This window comes from Danio rerio, chromosome 16, assembly GCF_049306965.1.
Source record: "Danio rerio strain Tuebingen ecotype United States chromosome 16, GRCz12tu, whole genome shotgun sequence".
NCBI lineage: Eukaryota > Metazoa > Chordata > Actinopteri > Cypriniformes > Danionidae > Danio > Danio rerio.
The window spans coordinates 40579299-40595042 of NC_133191.1; the positions used below are offsets into that span (position 1 = coordinate 40579299).

General features: G+C 32.8%; 1 protein-coding gene and 1 long non-coding RNA gene across 12 annotated transcripts in view; one reads left to right on the forward strand and one right to left on the reverse strand.

The window, feature by feature from the left end:
- LOC137487301 (uncharacterized) overlaps positions 1 to 15744 on the forward strand; it is a 173377-nt gene that overhangs the window by 20925 nt on the left and 136708 nt on the right. For 2 of the 11 annotated variants that reach the window (XR_012392327.1, XR_012392328.1), the window contains exons 6-7: positions 7118 to 7205; positions 7337 to 7484. The exons of 7 other annotated variants lie outside the window; for them this stretch is intronic. The gene's annotated coding sequence lies outside the window, so the exon portion shown is untranslated. Of the gene's footprint in view, positions 1 to 7117; positions 7206 to 7336; positions 8547 to 15744 lie in introns of those variants that run through there. 2 more of the 11 variants (XR_012392334.1, XM_073926370.1) reach the window with 2 other exon arrangements.
- On the reverse strand, positions 9623 to 14663 carry LOC141378282 (uncharacterized). The gene is made up of 3 exons (XR_012392390.1): positions 14216 to 14663; positions 11011 to 11118; positions 9623 to 10744 (listed from the first exon to the last, which is right to left on the reverse strand). It is a non-coding gene; the product is annotated as an uncharacterized lncRNA (long non-coding RNA).

Genomic DNA, 15744 nt, shown 5'->3' on the forward strand with positions numbered 1-15744 from the left:
AAAGACAGCTTTATTCATTTATTTATTTATTTATTTATTTATTTATTTATTTAAGACTACTTATTTGTACTGAATGTTTATGCTTTCATTATAGTTGCAAAAATATCAGAAATTGATCTCGCACGCGCAGGGAAAAAAGGCAATTATGCCACACATGACTTGCATCGCTCTCATGCCAAGTTTTGAGGATAAATTCGCATTTAGATGCTGCTTGAAATAAAATAAAACTATCAAAAAGCACATTAAAGACTTTAATAAAAAATTAAAACATTCATAAAGGAGTATCTTATGGAAAAACACCACGGGCTCTGCTTTCGGTTTTAAAAGAATCAAGCAGCTTTAAAAATATATATAATTTGCTGAAGAGAAATGACACGAAAAAAAAATAAATAAAAAGATTAAACATATCAGGACTGTTAAAAGAAAATTCCTCTTTGATATTCATTCGACTCCGATACATCAGCTAAGATTATGAATGACGGAGTGTCTCTCCTGCTTCAGCAGCGTGTCCCGCTGGTTAAACGATGAGGCGGAGAGAATGCGCTGCTTTGTGAACCTAACGCGCCATTATTTTAATTCTATATTCGTGAAGAATGAGCCAACCGCATATGCTTAGTCCTGTTGGTCGGGACTCTGCTTTATAACTTAGTTTATTACAATAATCACACTTAGCTTTGCCATCGTTCTTCACATGTTGCCACTCGGCACATCTTGCGCTCCATCTTTAAACAAATGTTTACATTATTGAGGTGCTCTCCGGCGGCGAAGTTTCTGGCAGAGTAGCGAATGAAAAAATGTGCTTGCAGAAATTGGAATCAAAATTTAAATTATATAACAAGCATCGTATTCTTTCTAATCCTCGCCCAGTTTTAATACAAGTTGTGTTTTTTATATTTGTGGCTGTGAAGTTTATTAAGAATATATATATATATACATATAGCCTACTTTATTTTTTTTATACTTTAAGTGATCTGCTTGAGGTAGGTCACGTTTATCAATGGTAAGTTTTAGCCTAAGTTTACATCAATAACATAATGTGCATTGTCCTTTACCATACAAAAAAAAAGAAAAAAAAAACATTATTATACATAGTTGCCTGTAGCCTATAAAAAGGCCGCAAATGCATTAAAAGGCAAGCGCATATCTTAGCCTTGAGTTATTAACATAATTAACATAAATGCTGTATTTTAATATAGCTAATTTTGATGAATTAGCTCTAACCTTTGACAGCTTTTTCTTCTTTTTCCGCGGTTATGCGGCATTATATTTCACACACATATGCAAGGTGACTGAATATGAAGTTAAAATACAAAACATACTGAGCCATAAGTAAAAAAAACAAAAAAAAAACAAAAACAACAGTTATAGCTACTTTAAAGGAGAACATTGACGTTTTGAAAAAAAAAACAAAAAAAAAACTGAACAGAACTGAAACTAAATTATTAAAAATAAAATAATATATAAATATATATAATATATAAAAATATTTTTATTATACTTTTAGTGATCTGCTTAAGGTAGGTCAATTTATTTTTCTCAGTGTTTCACGTACTGTACGGCAATGTCTTTAAATAAATAATTTATTTAGGCCTATTTTCATTATTCATTTATTTTCATTATTCGTTTATTATTCGTTTATGTACAATTGTTGAGACATAAATGAGATAGTAAAATATAATCAACAACGAAAATGGAAATAAAAACAGAAATAAAACATAAATGAAAATGTCTTGTCTTAGTCCTATCAAAATAGCAAACACTGAACATCTTTCTATATTTAGGCTGCTTTATTTATTTATTTATTTATTTATTTATTTATTTATTTATTTACTTAAGACTACTTATTTGTACTAAATGTTTGTGCTTTCATTTTAGTTGTCTTTTACTTCTTCAATTCTATTTTCCAAAACGAATCCTCTTTGCACTTAAAAAGTTTACAATAAAGCGTGTTAACAAATTTTAAATGATTAATGAAGGAATTATAATGCTTTGACTTATTGTTTAATATCATTTACAAGCACAGTAGCTGTATGGGCTATTTCTGTCCGTTCGCATCCCGTCCCTTTGCGCCCCCTGGCGGCTCATTCACAAACTGCGGTCATACACTAAAAACAGAGCGGCACCTATTTCAAACGGCGGCGGTACAAGCCGCGGCGTTAATAGCCACTTTGAACTCTCACCTACTGTATCTTCACATACAATATACAAACTTCAGCTGGAAAATCTTCTCCTATTGATTTTCTTAAATCATAACCTAAACATAATCTTGTTTTGTCTTCATATGTAATTATTGCCTTTAGATTCCATCAAAAATTATTAGTCATTTATACATTTATTACTACTTTAAATTTAAATAGAAATGTCTAGGACAGATTGTATATTACAGTCAATGTTTCTATTAATGCTCCTATTTTTACACAAACTTTTCAATAGTGTTTAATACCTATTTCTGCATCTAGTGTTTTTTCTTTCTGGGCAGATCTACATCTGATTTAATTTGAACCCTCACTGTGCTGGCTGATTTCATCTGCATCTCAGTCCTGTAATGACAATCATTTAGTTGGAATTTGACACTTCTTTCCTTTACTAATTTATTTTCTGATATATATATTAATTTCTTTTTTATCTTTGAGTTATTTTCTTTTGGCTCATAATTATTTCCTAAGGCACTCCCATTAAACTAGTTGTTTATACAATTTTGATGCACTTTTTTATCAGCTGGCTAAAACTTACTGTATGCTTTGTAAATTTCTCTCTGTTTTAATTATTATTCCTTAATTTTTTTTCTAATTATTTTTCACATATGTTTTCATGTAAAATATTATCTTTTTCTTAAACACTGTTCTCTTTCAATTTTTCTCATAGCAATTTAGAACTGTTACTTTCTGACCTTATGTCCTATGAATTTATTTCAAATTGTTATTTCAATCTTTCCTTTAACTATAAATCATTTTTCTAGATTTGAATTTTTCCAGTTTTCACTATCCAATATTGATTTAGGCCATTCACAATACAATTATGTTAAGATTTTCCTTTACTTGATTTGAACTTAAATACTTAGTTCCATTCTTATTTATTCTCCAAATTATGTATTGCCTTATCAAAAGCTTTTTCTTTAGTCACCACCCTGTATTGTAATTTATCCTTCTATGTTTAAGGAACTTTTATTAAGCCTACTGAAACTTAAACTCAAATTATTTACCATTCATCATAATATATAATTTCATCATTTAAAGTTTCACCTTAAAATTACCTTATAACACTTTTTTTTTTTTTTTTTTTTTTTTTACAAATTTGCATGATAATAATTTCTCTAAAATTGACAGGAGTCTGATTTGATACAAGAATGGGTAGCTAAACTTTTGTTCTTAATTTTCCTTCTGTAATGCTTGAACGTAATTTGGACTAGGAGCTACTTTGAGATGGACTGTCAGGCTATCCCCCCTCGCAACCTGAGACAACTAGCTCCAGATTGGTGCAACAGTCTTTTCTATGTTGTCCTGAACTTCCTTCATATCAGGGCACAGTGTTTCCCCCTCTCTCTTTGGGCTGGCTTCTTTCTTTGACTCAGCTGATGTAAAGTTCTGGTGGAGAGTTTTTTCTTTTTGATCAGTTCATCAGTCTCTTGTTAGTGTCTCTTTTGAATGTCTCTGAACAAATGTAGCTTTTTCAGTCCTCAGTAAATCCTGGGCAAAAAGTTCATGTCAAAAGTGTCCACAGCCATTTTGCTTTGTGTTTTTTCACACACCTTTCCATTTGCCAGTATACTCAGAGATGTCTGGTAGGTACGAGACTACAGTCCCCCAAAGTTCATCCATACGTCCTCTTAATTAATATATATATAGAATTTAGCTCATGACTTAATAAATTATTTTTTTCCCCATTTTTTCCTTCATCAAATAAAGACTCCTTTTATCCAATTTTTTTTAATTAATTAATTTATTTATCTATTTTTGTTTGCTGTTTAACAACTTATTTTTTCTAATTCTCAATCATTTTTATCATATGTAAATATGCTTAATTTTCTATTTGTTAAATGTTCTTATAATTCATTTCTTTGGCTTTAGATTGTGCTTCACTTATTTTTCCTAATCTTATTCTAGTGTTTCCTCACTAGTTACATTACATCTTACACTATTTTAATTTCTCTAACATTTCCATACCTGTTTTAATTCAACAGTACTATATGGTGGCCAAATGTCTAATATACCTGTTCAAAATCCTTACTGCAATAGCTTCAAGTTCATAGTACTATTTTACCTCTACATGTTTGTTTACTTTAAGCATTTTTCCTATCTGAAATGCAATTTTTAATTCTCAATTACCTTTTAAGTACATAAAATATGAACTATATAATTTTTGAACTCACTATTATGTTCTTTCATTTCTCCTCAGTGTCTATGCTTTACATCTGACTCGCTGCTTTTACTACAAATAGCTGTTGGCTCAGATGACAGCCTGTAGCTGACTTTAAAACAGATGACAACAGTCAACTTACTCCACAACAATTTTTTATTGCACTTAAACATAATTTTATCTTTTAAAGCCAAATCTTAGTTTCTTTTAAATGTTACTGTTTTTTTCTAATTTTTATTTTATCTGTTTAATATATATATATATATATATATATATATATATATATATATATATATATATATATTAAACATCTTCTCTTTTAATTCTATTAAACAATGTTTGGACTTCTTTTTTCTCCATTTTCCTATGCTTCTTTTCCCTTTTTAAAAATTAGCATTTTTGTCTCTTAGATTTTCCTAATTCATTTTTCTTTAAACTTATTTTCCTTAAACATTTGATCATTAACTCTTCAATTAATCCATATTTATTAAAGTTTTCTCTTCTAATTCTTTATTTACTCAAATCATCAACTTATCTATTTTTATTCATACTGATTTAGTAAATTTATTTCCTGATCAATATAACTATTAATCTCCATATGTAGATATTTCTATGCTTCAATTTTTGAATTTCTTAATATTTATTAGTCTAACTTCTAGTTGCATTTTTATTAACACTTTTTATTTATTAAATCTTATTCTATCATTAATATTTTCTTATTTCATTTATCTTATTCATTACTTTATAATATTTCTATTTATTTAATACCTTATAATATATCTTTACTCTTTAGCTTCTATCTGTCCTGTGAAACTTTTGTTCTTAAAATAGACAGATTCTTACCACTCCTGAAGCAGACCTTCTTCCAGACTGTCGACATGTCAGGAATTTCAGTCCCCTCTCTGCCTATAGTTCATACTTAAAAACACTTCAAACACACAGAGATTATTCAGAAAAATGTTTAACTCGTATATTCTTGTTTTTAGTCTTTGTCTTTCAAATGCAATATGATCTCAATTAACTTTATTAGGCTTAAACCTCCTCTGTATCACAATCTCTTCCCTAAACTGCATCACTCTCTATCTTATTGTTCTTAAATCACACAACATATGCAATCCTTCTTTTATATTATAATATAAAACGATAATTCTTTTAAACTCACTCTTATTGCAAACATACTTCTAAACACAATCATACTTCTCACTCAGTCTAACTCATCTCTTACACTGTGTAACCTGAACCTCACCTCTATTCTAGTCTCTCTAGATCAAAGTTGAAGGCTTCTAAGCACCCCAGCAACATAGACAAATACACAACTACTTACAATTACATAAATACACCTCACTCCTCTTGAGTGACCTGTCCGAGCAGCCTCTAACCTTAGAGCTATAACCACAGAATTCTCCACTACACTCCTCTTGAGTGACCTGTTACTTCTGCTCCCGTCTTTACTGTTCTTCAGTAAAAATAGCATTTCACAGGATTTGTGCCTTTTTTCCCCCAGCCTCCTGAATAATAATATTTATCATTATTAAAACAGAACGGGTACTCTGAGGTCTTTGCGCGCTTCTCTCTATACCTTAATCTGTTTTAACTTATTAATTGTCACCACACTTTAAGAACTTCCTCTTAAAACTTAAAAATGCTCTATGCATATTCTTCATAATATAAAAAAATTTCCCAAACATGAGTAACAGTTACTAGTTAACGTTTATCCTATCCGTCAAGGCCCTCTTAGGAAAACACAGATCATTTGCATGCAAATTGTTATTTTCTCCTGGTATTCAAAACCCCTTTGTTTTCCTTTTATATCTTTACTTTTACTTTTTTAGTTTTACTTGTAGTTCGTTATAGCTGGAGAAACAGTTCAAGTGACTTTTTTACCGTTACAAGCAGGTCCTTGGTAGAAAAAACACAAACGTATAAGCTTAAAATTGCTTACCGTTTTTTATCGTGGCCACATATTTGTGTTTTTCCTCCAAGCCCCAGCATGTCCAGTGTCACCCGTTCGTCTCTGTCCAGCCCCACGTTGGGCGCCATTTGTGGTAAATATTGACTTCTCATTAATTACAAATTATCAGACCAGAGGTTTTGAATATCAGAAAATAGACTTTCTTCTCCATAATAAAGCCGAGAAAGAGCAGAGCAGACCCCAGAGCATTCTGAAGTCTCTCCTGGACACCTTCCAAAGTCTCTCCTGCACCTTCTAAAGTTTCAGTGTGTTTGTTACAATTTTTATACAGGATTATTTGACACACCCCTAAGTCTCTTTTTAACTCTTGACCATTTTTGAATAGGTTTTTAGTCTAAGGGGTCCTGCTATTCTTGGCTCTCAGCCCACTAGCTCATGTCAACAGAGATGTTACAGGTCTATGTCAGCAAAGTATAGATGCAACTTATGCAAAGGAACTAAGTGTTTACATACATTGTCATGATAGGATAATAACTTGATAATATGTTACTCATTCTAACTTCTGACACATATAGCTTCATAGAAGTATTTAACATAAATAATCAGTGCTTTACATATTCAGTTATTCTACACAATCAGTCACTCAGCCTTCTCCTAGTGTTGCTCCTGTGCAGGCATACTCATCTTACACAGACATATCACTGTATTTTTAACACAGGCTGGCATGTTTGCTGCAAACACTACATACATTTTGAGAAGAGAAAATTAACTGCTTTACACTTAGAAAATACTTCATACAGAGAGAATAGAAATCTTCTTCAGTGTGACCTAGTTTTTTATTGAATATAGACTCCGACTGAGCAGATAGAACAGGCACTTAGCAGGTAACCGAAATGACATCTCTGATGAAGACAGTGCATCTGCAACAACAGCACTAGTAAGAAAATATAAAGAAATCCTATTTTTTCCTATTTAATTTTATTTAATTCAGAAGAAAATTAACTTGTTTGAATTTATTTTTTATATAGTTTTATATTTGTCTTTATTTCTTTACTCATTTGTTAATAGAAGATTCCAAAGCTTTCTGCCTTGAGGAGCTGTTTGCTGTGGAGGACATGGCAATTGAAGCAAGAATGCAGACCAGCGTCAGCAGCACTACAGAGGAGATATAGAGATAATAAATAAGTACAGACTGCTTCCGTCTACACTGTCCTCAGTAAGTCCAGTAACCTGGTGGTGGGACATAAATGACACTCTGCCAATGCTTTCAGAATTGGCATCAAGGTATCTTTGCATGCAAGCATCATCCACAACCTCAGAGCGTACATTTTCCACTGCTGGGGACATTATCAGCCAGGAGCGGGCTTGTCTGTCTCCTGAAAAAGCAGACATGCTCATTTTTCTGAAGAAAACTGTTGAGTAATTTCAGTTGATCCTAAAAGATTAGTTCACCAAAAAATGAAAATTCTGTCATTAATTACCCTAATGTTGTTCCAAACCCATAAGATCTTTGTTTATCTTCAGAACACAAATAAAGATCATTTGGACTTAATCCAAGAGCTTTCTGATCCTCCCATAGATTTACTGGATAAGCATTTATCAATGCCCCGAAAGGAACCAAAAACATAATGTGGCGAGTAGGGTTGGGCATCGTTTGGGTTTTTTCGATACCGGTGCCTAATCGATACTTTTAAAACGATACCGGTGCCAAAACGGTGCCTGAATCGATACTTTTTAGCCCCAAAATGATGGTGGATGACTCTACAAAATAATTTTATTTGACAAAATATTTTTAAAAATAATTTTAACAGAACAATATGATTACAGTTTAAAGTAAACATAAATTCATACTGTATTACATTAATACATTTCCTTTGATCATTTGTTGGTGAGCATGAATTTAAGATTTGCATTATGAAATTACATTAGCTTACTATTAACCTGTGGGGGCGGGCAGGGGCCACGTACTTTTAGGAGCACATTTTAACATATATATCACAAAATACTTAACATTATTCATAGTCATTTTTGTTCATGCATCACTCTGCAGTCTTCATAAACAAGATAATTAAATAACTTAAACTCAAAATAATCTTCCTTGTTTATTTATTTGACAAGTAACGTTATACGGGTGTTGGAGAACACATTTCTAGCATTCAAGTACATCAAGGCACATTGCTGCACCTGTAAACTTTAACAGGCCTACAGCTGAAGTCGATTTATTTTGCCCTCCCATTCATTTACAATAATGTTTCTGAAAGTGTTTACACTGTTTCCTAAAAAATAATTATTCTGGAGTAATAATAAGTGCTATTTTTTATTGTTTATTTCGTGCATTAATAATGACCTAAACACATTGAATGACAGTAAAAAGTAGCAATTTTACTCAATAAATGCGTTAAAAATATCAACTGATTTATATATAGTCATTCAAATGAACTTAAAACGATAAAAAACTGCAACAAACATTTATTTAGGCCCGAACTACAAAACCAAATGAAAAACAATTTTAGTATCAGTTTTGCTTAAGTTGCACGCTAGTGTTGCAGGAGAGGGGAGTGGTCGATTTAAGACTAGCTATTTACGGGAGTTGTAGTCCATAGCGAAGTGTATTGTGGGTAGTGTAGTTCGACACGCATGCTGGATGATGTGAGCTCGCTGTGTGCTGTGCTGTGCTGCTGAAACTGAGGAAGAAAGTTTTACTCGGCTTTGTTTTATGTTCACTCAAGTTATTCCACCCGAGAGCTGTTCATAACTAGATAGAATAGACATAGAGATAGATTGATCTCTGCAGCAGCTGCCGGAGAGCTGCGCGCTGCAGACGCAGCTGGTGTGAAAGGCAAACGGCTGTGTGCTGCTTCTGCTCTCCATACGCGCTGCTCATGCGCTACTTTCGCTTGTGGTGTGAAACAGGCGTAACGTCCTTGCTGCAGCACCAAAATTAGGCACTGAAATTCATACGCTGATTTAATAATGGTACGTATCGGTTACCTAGCAGGTTTCGGTACCCAATCCTAGTGGCGAGTATGCTGATGCCACGTCGCCTTGGTCCCGGATTCACCCCAGCTGTCACTTAATCAGCACGGATCGATCCCAGCTGGAGCTCATCAGCAGACACTCGTATAAGCCATCCCCAAACACAAGGAAGACGAGCTTCATTTCACTCAATAGCCGCATTTCCACTATCGGGCCAGTGCGAGCCAGGGCTTTAATCGGGCCGGGCCGGGCCGGGCCAATAGCCCGGGAGGTTGAGAAATGAGACCGAAATCATGTCGCGTTTCCACTGTCGGGCTAGTAGCTCATGTCGTAAATATTGACTTCTCATCAATTACAAATTATCAGACCAGAGGTTTTGAATATCAGAAAATAGACTTTATTCTCCATAATAAAGCCGAGAAAGAGCAGAGCAGACCCCAGAGCATTCTGAAGTCTCTGTGTTGCTCCTGTGCAGGCATACTCATCTTACACAGACATATCACTGTATTTTTAACACAGGCTGGCATGTTTGCTGCAAACACTACATACATTTTGTGAAGAGAAAATTAACTGCTTTACACTTAGAAAATACTTCATACAGAGAGAATAAAATCTTCTTCAATCCCTCCTCTTAAGACTTTAGTCTTAATATTATTGTCTTTTAACCCCAAAGTGCAATTTCATAATCCAGTTCTCTTAATTACCTCTATCTAGTGTCTGAAATTAGCCACATAGCTGTTATCAATTGACTAGATTATGCCACTGTACTTTGACAGAAGTCCAGCCAAACATCTCCCCTTTCTCTTTTGATTTGAAGGAAGTAAAAGACTGTACTCTCTTTTTCTCTTAACACATCAAAGACAACAATGTTTTAAGCATAAGTATTCAGTTGGTTCAGTGCTAGCTGCTAGTGTTCACACTCATGTAGAATATACTGAAGTGATATTATATATAGGTACCATGAAAGCAATATGCAAACAAAATCAATATGCAAACGTAAAAAGCATCAAATGTTGATCTTGATCTTTCCTCATCCTTGTTTCTCTTCTTCTGAGCTATCAGCATCTTCACTTGACTTTAATAGATGTTAATGGAGATGTGTGGTTGAGAGTCTGAGTTCTGGAATCTGCAGTTGTGCATTCATCATCCCTTGATTTGTGACACTTCTGTATGTGGTATTCAGGCACATTATTAGAATCACTCTTTTCTTTGCTCTGATAAACTCTTGCTTCCACACGTGGCACTTAGTAGTTAAGAGCTTTGGAATATTCAGGCTCCTCTGTTTCCAGTCAGCTTTCCTTTGCTGGAGTTGTTGCCTTTCGCTCCTTTGAGGCATTGGTAACTCATCAATGGCATCCCCTTTGGCAGCTGTTGGATTTGCCCTCATCCAGATATGGTCCTTTCCTCCTGAGCTCTCCAGAGCATCCACAGATAGACTCGATCAGCTGGACCAATTGGACCTTATATCTCTGCTCTCTCACATGGCTCCTTTCTGGTTTCCTGCACAGATATCGCTTTGCACATAGCAATTATTTGTTTCTTCATAAAAGTCCCTACTGCATTAGACATCTTTGCAAACCATTCCAAGAGGTTATGTGCATGGTTATAGGTGAGATTATATGCCAGGTTTTATGCAAAGTTTCATGTGGTTTCTTGCAAGGGTCATGCGGTTTCTTGCAAGGTTTCTTTCAAGGGTCGACCCAATAGCAGTTCATGCGATGCGGTGTTAGATGCTTGTTTCTGTCAGTTTCCATGCCATCACTTACCAATGCACTTGTAAACACATTAATCCCATTAAGTTTATTATTTTCAAATATTTAATTGAGCGTTGGTCTTGATGGATCATCTTCACCTCTTTCAGCCATTTCTGGTAACTGAGCATAATACAATTATTCTCTCTTTTGCTTTATTCATAATTTTTCATACTTCTTTAGATGTTTTTATTTATTGATCATTCATTAACTTCATGAATGCAAACCCATTATGAACTTATTTCTGAAGGCATTTCGAAATTTAGGAAATACTTCTCTTGTCACAGATGTAATAACTGTTCCTGCTTCATAATTTGCTTCTAGTATTACTCCAATCATCTACTCATCATAGTTTCTTAACAGTGCTTGTTTACAGAATAATTCTCTATCTAGTCAACACCAAAAACAGTCATCATCTCACTGTTTGGAGCAATGGTCTCCACTCAAGTCTTTTAATTGAACTAGAGCTCTGTGAAGCTGTAGATAATTCAATCATCCACATATTGTGACAGTGTCCATACTATGATCTTCTCCCTTATTATAACCCTTTATGCATTCTGGTGTATACAGTATATGCTATTCACCAAGCTACACGAGTACAAATAAGTTTATACCCTCCTCTGGTAGTTACCTAAAATAAACTCAATAGAAACCAAACCACTTAAAATATTTACCATCCAAAAGAACATATCTTTACATACAATATTAACTTCAGCTGGAAAATCTTTTCTTATTGATTTTCTTAAATCATAACCTAAACATTAAGCGTCTTTTATCTGTCTTGATTAACCATTTATTTTAACTATCAAATTAACTTCAATTAAATATTATTAGTTACTTATAATTTATTACTACTTTAAATTTAAATAGAAATGTCTAGGACAGATTGCATATTACATTATCTAGATGTTTCTATTAGTGCTCCTATTTTTACACAAACTTTTCAATAGTGTTTAATACCTATTTCAGCATTTAGTGGTTTTCTTTATGGGCAAATCTACATCTGATTTAATTTTAACCCTGACTATGCTGGCTGATTTTATCTGCATCTCAGTCCTGTAATGACAATCATTTAGTTGGAATTTGACACTTCTTTCTTTTACTAATCAATTTTCAGAGCTATATATTAATTCCTTTTTCGTCCTAATTTATGGTACTGTCTTTTGGCTAACATTTATTTCTTAAGGCATTCTCATTAAACTAGTTGTTCATACAATTTTGATGCACTTTTTTATCAGCCGACTAAAACTTACTGTATGTTTTGTAAATTTCTCTTTGCTCTGTTTAACTATTATTCCTTAATATTTTTTTTCAAATTATTTTTCACATATGTTTTCATGTGAAACAATATCTTTTTCTTAAACACTTTTCTCTTTCAATTTTTCTTATAGTAATTTAGAACTGTTACTTTTTGACCTTATCATGTCCTATGAATTCATTAAAATTGTTGTTTCAATCTTCTCTTTAACTATAAATAATTTTTCTAGATTTGAATTTTTCCAGTTTTCAATATCCAATCTTGATTTAGGTCATTCACAATAATATTATGCTTAGATATTATTGCCTTATCAAAAGCTTTTTCTTTTTCTTTAGTTAGTCTGCTGCATTGTAATTTATCATTCTATGTTTAAGGAACTTTATGATTAAACCAATTGAAACTTAAACCTAAATTATTTAACATTCATCATAATATATTATTTAACAATACACATTTAAAGTTTCATCTTAAAATGTAGCTTTTTCAGTCCTCAGTAAAACCTGAGTATGCAGTGCCTGCATCACTGCTGTAGCATGTCACAAGTGTCAACAGCCATTTTGCTCATTGTGTTTTTCAAACACCTTTCCATTTGCCAGTGTACTCAGAGATGTCTGGTAGGTACAAGACTACAGTCCCCCAAAGTTCATCCCTATGTCTTCTTAATTAATATATATAGAATTTAGCTCATGACTTAATAAAATATATATATATATATATATTTTTTTTTCCATTTTTTCATTCATCAAATAAAGACTCCTTTTGTAGTTTAACAACTTATTTTCTCTAATTATTTTTCATTCTCAATCATTTTTATCATATGTAAATATGCTTAATTTTCTATTTGTTAAATGTTCTTATAATTAATTTCTTTGGCTTCAGATTGTGCTTCACTTATTTTTCCTAATCTTATTCTAGTGTTTCCTCACTAGTTACATTACATCTTACACTATTTTAATTTCTCTAACATTTCCATACCTGTTTTAATTCAACAGTACTATATGGTGGCCTAATGTCTAATATACCTGTTCAAAATCCTTACTGCAATAGCTTCAAGTTCATAGTACTATTTTAACTCCCCATGTTTGTTTACTTTAAGCATTTTTCCTATCTGAAATGCAATTTTTAATTCTCAATTACCTTTTAAGTACATAAAATATTAACTATATAATTTTTGAACTCACTATTATGTTCTTTCATTTCTCCTCAGTGTCTATGCTTTACATCTGACTCACTGCTTTTACTACAAATAGCTGTTGGCTCAGATGACAGCCTGTAGCTGACTTTAAAACAGATGACAACAGTCAACTTACTCCACAACAATTTTTTATTGCACTTAAACATAATTTTATCTTTTAAAGCCAAATCTTGTTTTCTTCAAAATGTTGCTGTTTTTTCTAATTTTTATCTTATATTACTTTATAATATATATTTTTAAACATCTTCTCTTTTAATTCTATTAAACAATGTTTGGACTTCTTTTTTCTCCATTTTCCTATGCTTCTTTTCCTTTTCAAAAATTAGCATTTTTGTCTCTTAGATTTTCCTAATTCATTTTTTTAAGCTTATTTTCCTTAAACATTTGATCATTAACTCTTCAATTAATCAATATTCATTAAAGTTTTTTCTTCTAATTCTTTATTTACTCAAATTATTAACTTATCTTTTTTTTTACTGATTTAGTAAATTTATTTCCTGATCAATATAACTATTAATCTCCATATGTAATTATTTCCATGCTTCAATTTTTTTATTTCTTAATATTTATTAGTATAGCTTCTAGTTGCATTTTTATTAACACTTTTTATTTATTAAATCTTATTCTATCATGTATATTTTCTTATTTCATTTATCTTATTACATTACTTTATATTTCTATTTATTTAATACCTTATAATATATCTTTACTCTTTAGCTTCTATCTGTCCTGTGAAACTTTTGTTCTTAAAATAGACAGATTCTTACCACTCCTGAAGCAGACCTTCTTCCAGACTGTCGACATGTCAGGAATTTCAGTCCCCTCTCTGCCTATAGTTCATACTTAAAAACACTTCAAACACACAGAGATTATTCAGAAAAATGTTTAACTCGTATATTCTTGTTTTTAGTCTGTGTCTTTCAAATGCAATATGATCTCAATTAATTTTATGAGGCTTAAACCTCCTCTGTATCACAATATCTTCCCTCAACTGCATCACTCTCTATCTTATTGTTCATAAAATCACACAACATATGCAGTCCTTCTTTTATATTATAATATAAAACGATAATTCTTTTAAACTCACTCTTATTGCAAACATACTTCTAAACACAATCATACTTCTCACTCGTCCTAACCTCATCTCTTACACTGTGTAACCTGAACCTCACCTCTATTCTAGTCTCTCTAGATCAAAGGTGATAGCTTCTAAGCACCCCAGCAACACAGACAAATACACAAATACTTACAATTACATAAATACACCTCACTCCTCTTGAGTGACCTGTCCGAGCAGCCTCTAACCTTAGAGCTATAACCACAGAATTCTCCACTACACTCCTCTTGAGTGACCTGTTACTTCTGCTCCCGTCTTTACTGTTCTTCAGTAAAAATAGCATTTCACAGGATTCTTGCCTTTTTTCCCCCAGCCTCCTGAATACTAATATTTATCATTATTAAAACAGAACGGGTACTCCGAGGTCTTTGCGCGCTTCTCTCTACTTTATTAATCTGCTTTAATCTCTTAACTGTCACCACACTTTAAGAACTTCCTTTTAAAACTTAAAAATGCTCTAGGCATAATCTTCATCATTAAAAAATTTCCCAAACATGAGTAACAGTTACTAGTTAACGTTTATCCTATCCGTCAAGGCCCTCTTAGGAAAACACAGATCATTTGCATGCAAATTGTTATTTTCTTCTGGTATTCAAAACCCCATTGTTTTCCTTTTATATCTTTACTTTTACTTTTTTAGTTTTACTTGTAGTTCTTTATAGCTGGAGAAACAGTTCAAGTGACTTTTTACCGTTACAAGCAGGTCCTTGGTAGAAAAAACACAAACGTATAAGCGAAAATTGCTTACCGTTTTTTATCGTGGCCACATATTTGTGTTTTTCCTCCAAGCCTCAGCATGTCCAGTGTCACCTGTCTATCTCTTTCCAGCCGCACGTGCGGGCGCCATTTGTCGTAAATATTGACTTCTCATCAATTACAAATTATCAGACCAGAGGTTTTGAATATCAGAAAATAGACTTTATTCTCCATAATAAAGCCGAGAAAGAGCAGAGCAGACCCCAGAGCATTCTGAAGTCTCTCCTGGACACCTTCCAAAGTCTCTCCTGCTCCTTCTCCTTTATTTATGTTTTTGACACACCCCTATGTGTCTCTTTTTAACTTTTGACCATTTTTGAATAGGTTTTCTAGTCTAAGGGGTCCTGCTATTCTTGGCTCTCAGCCCACTAGCTCATGTCAACAGAGATGTTACAGGTCTATGTCAGCAAATTATAGATGCAA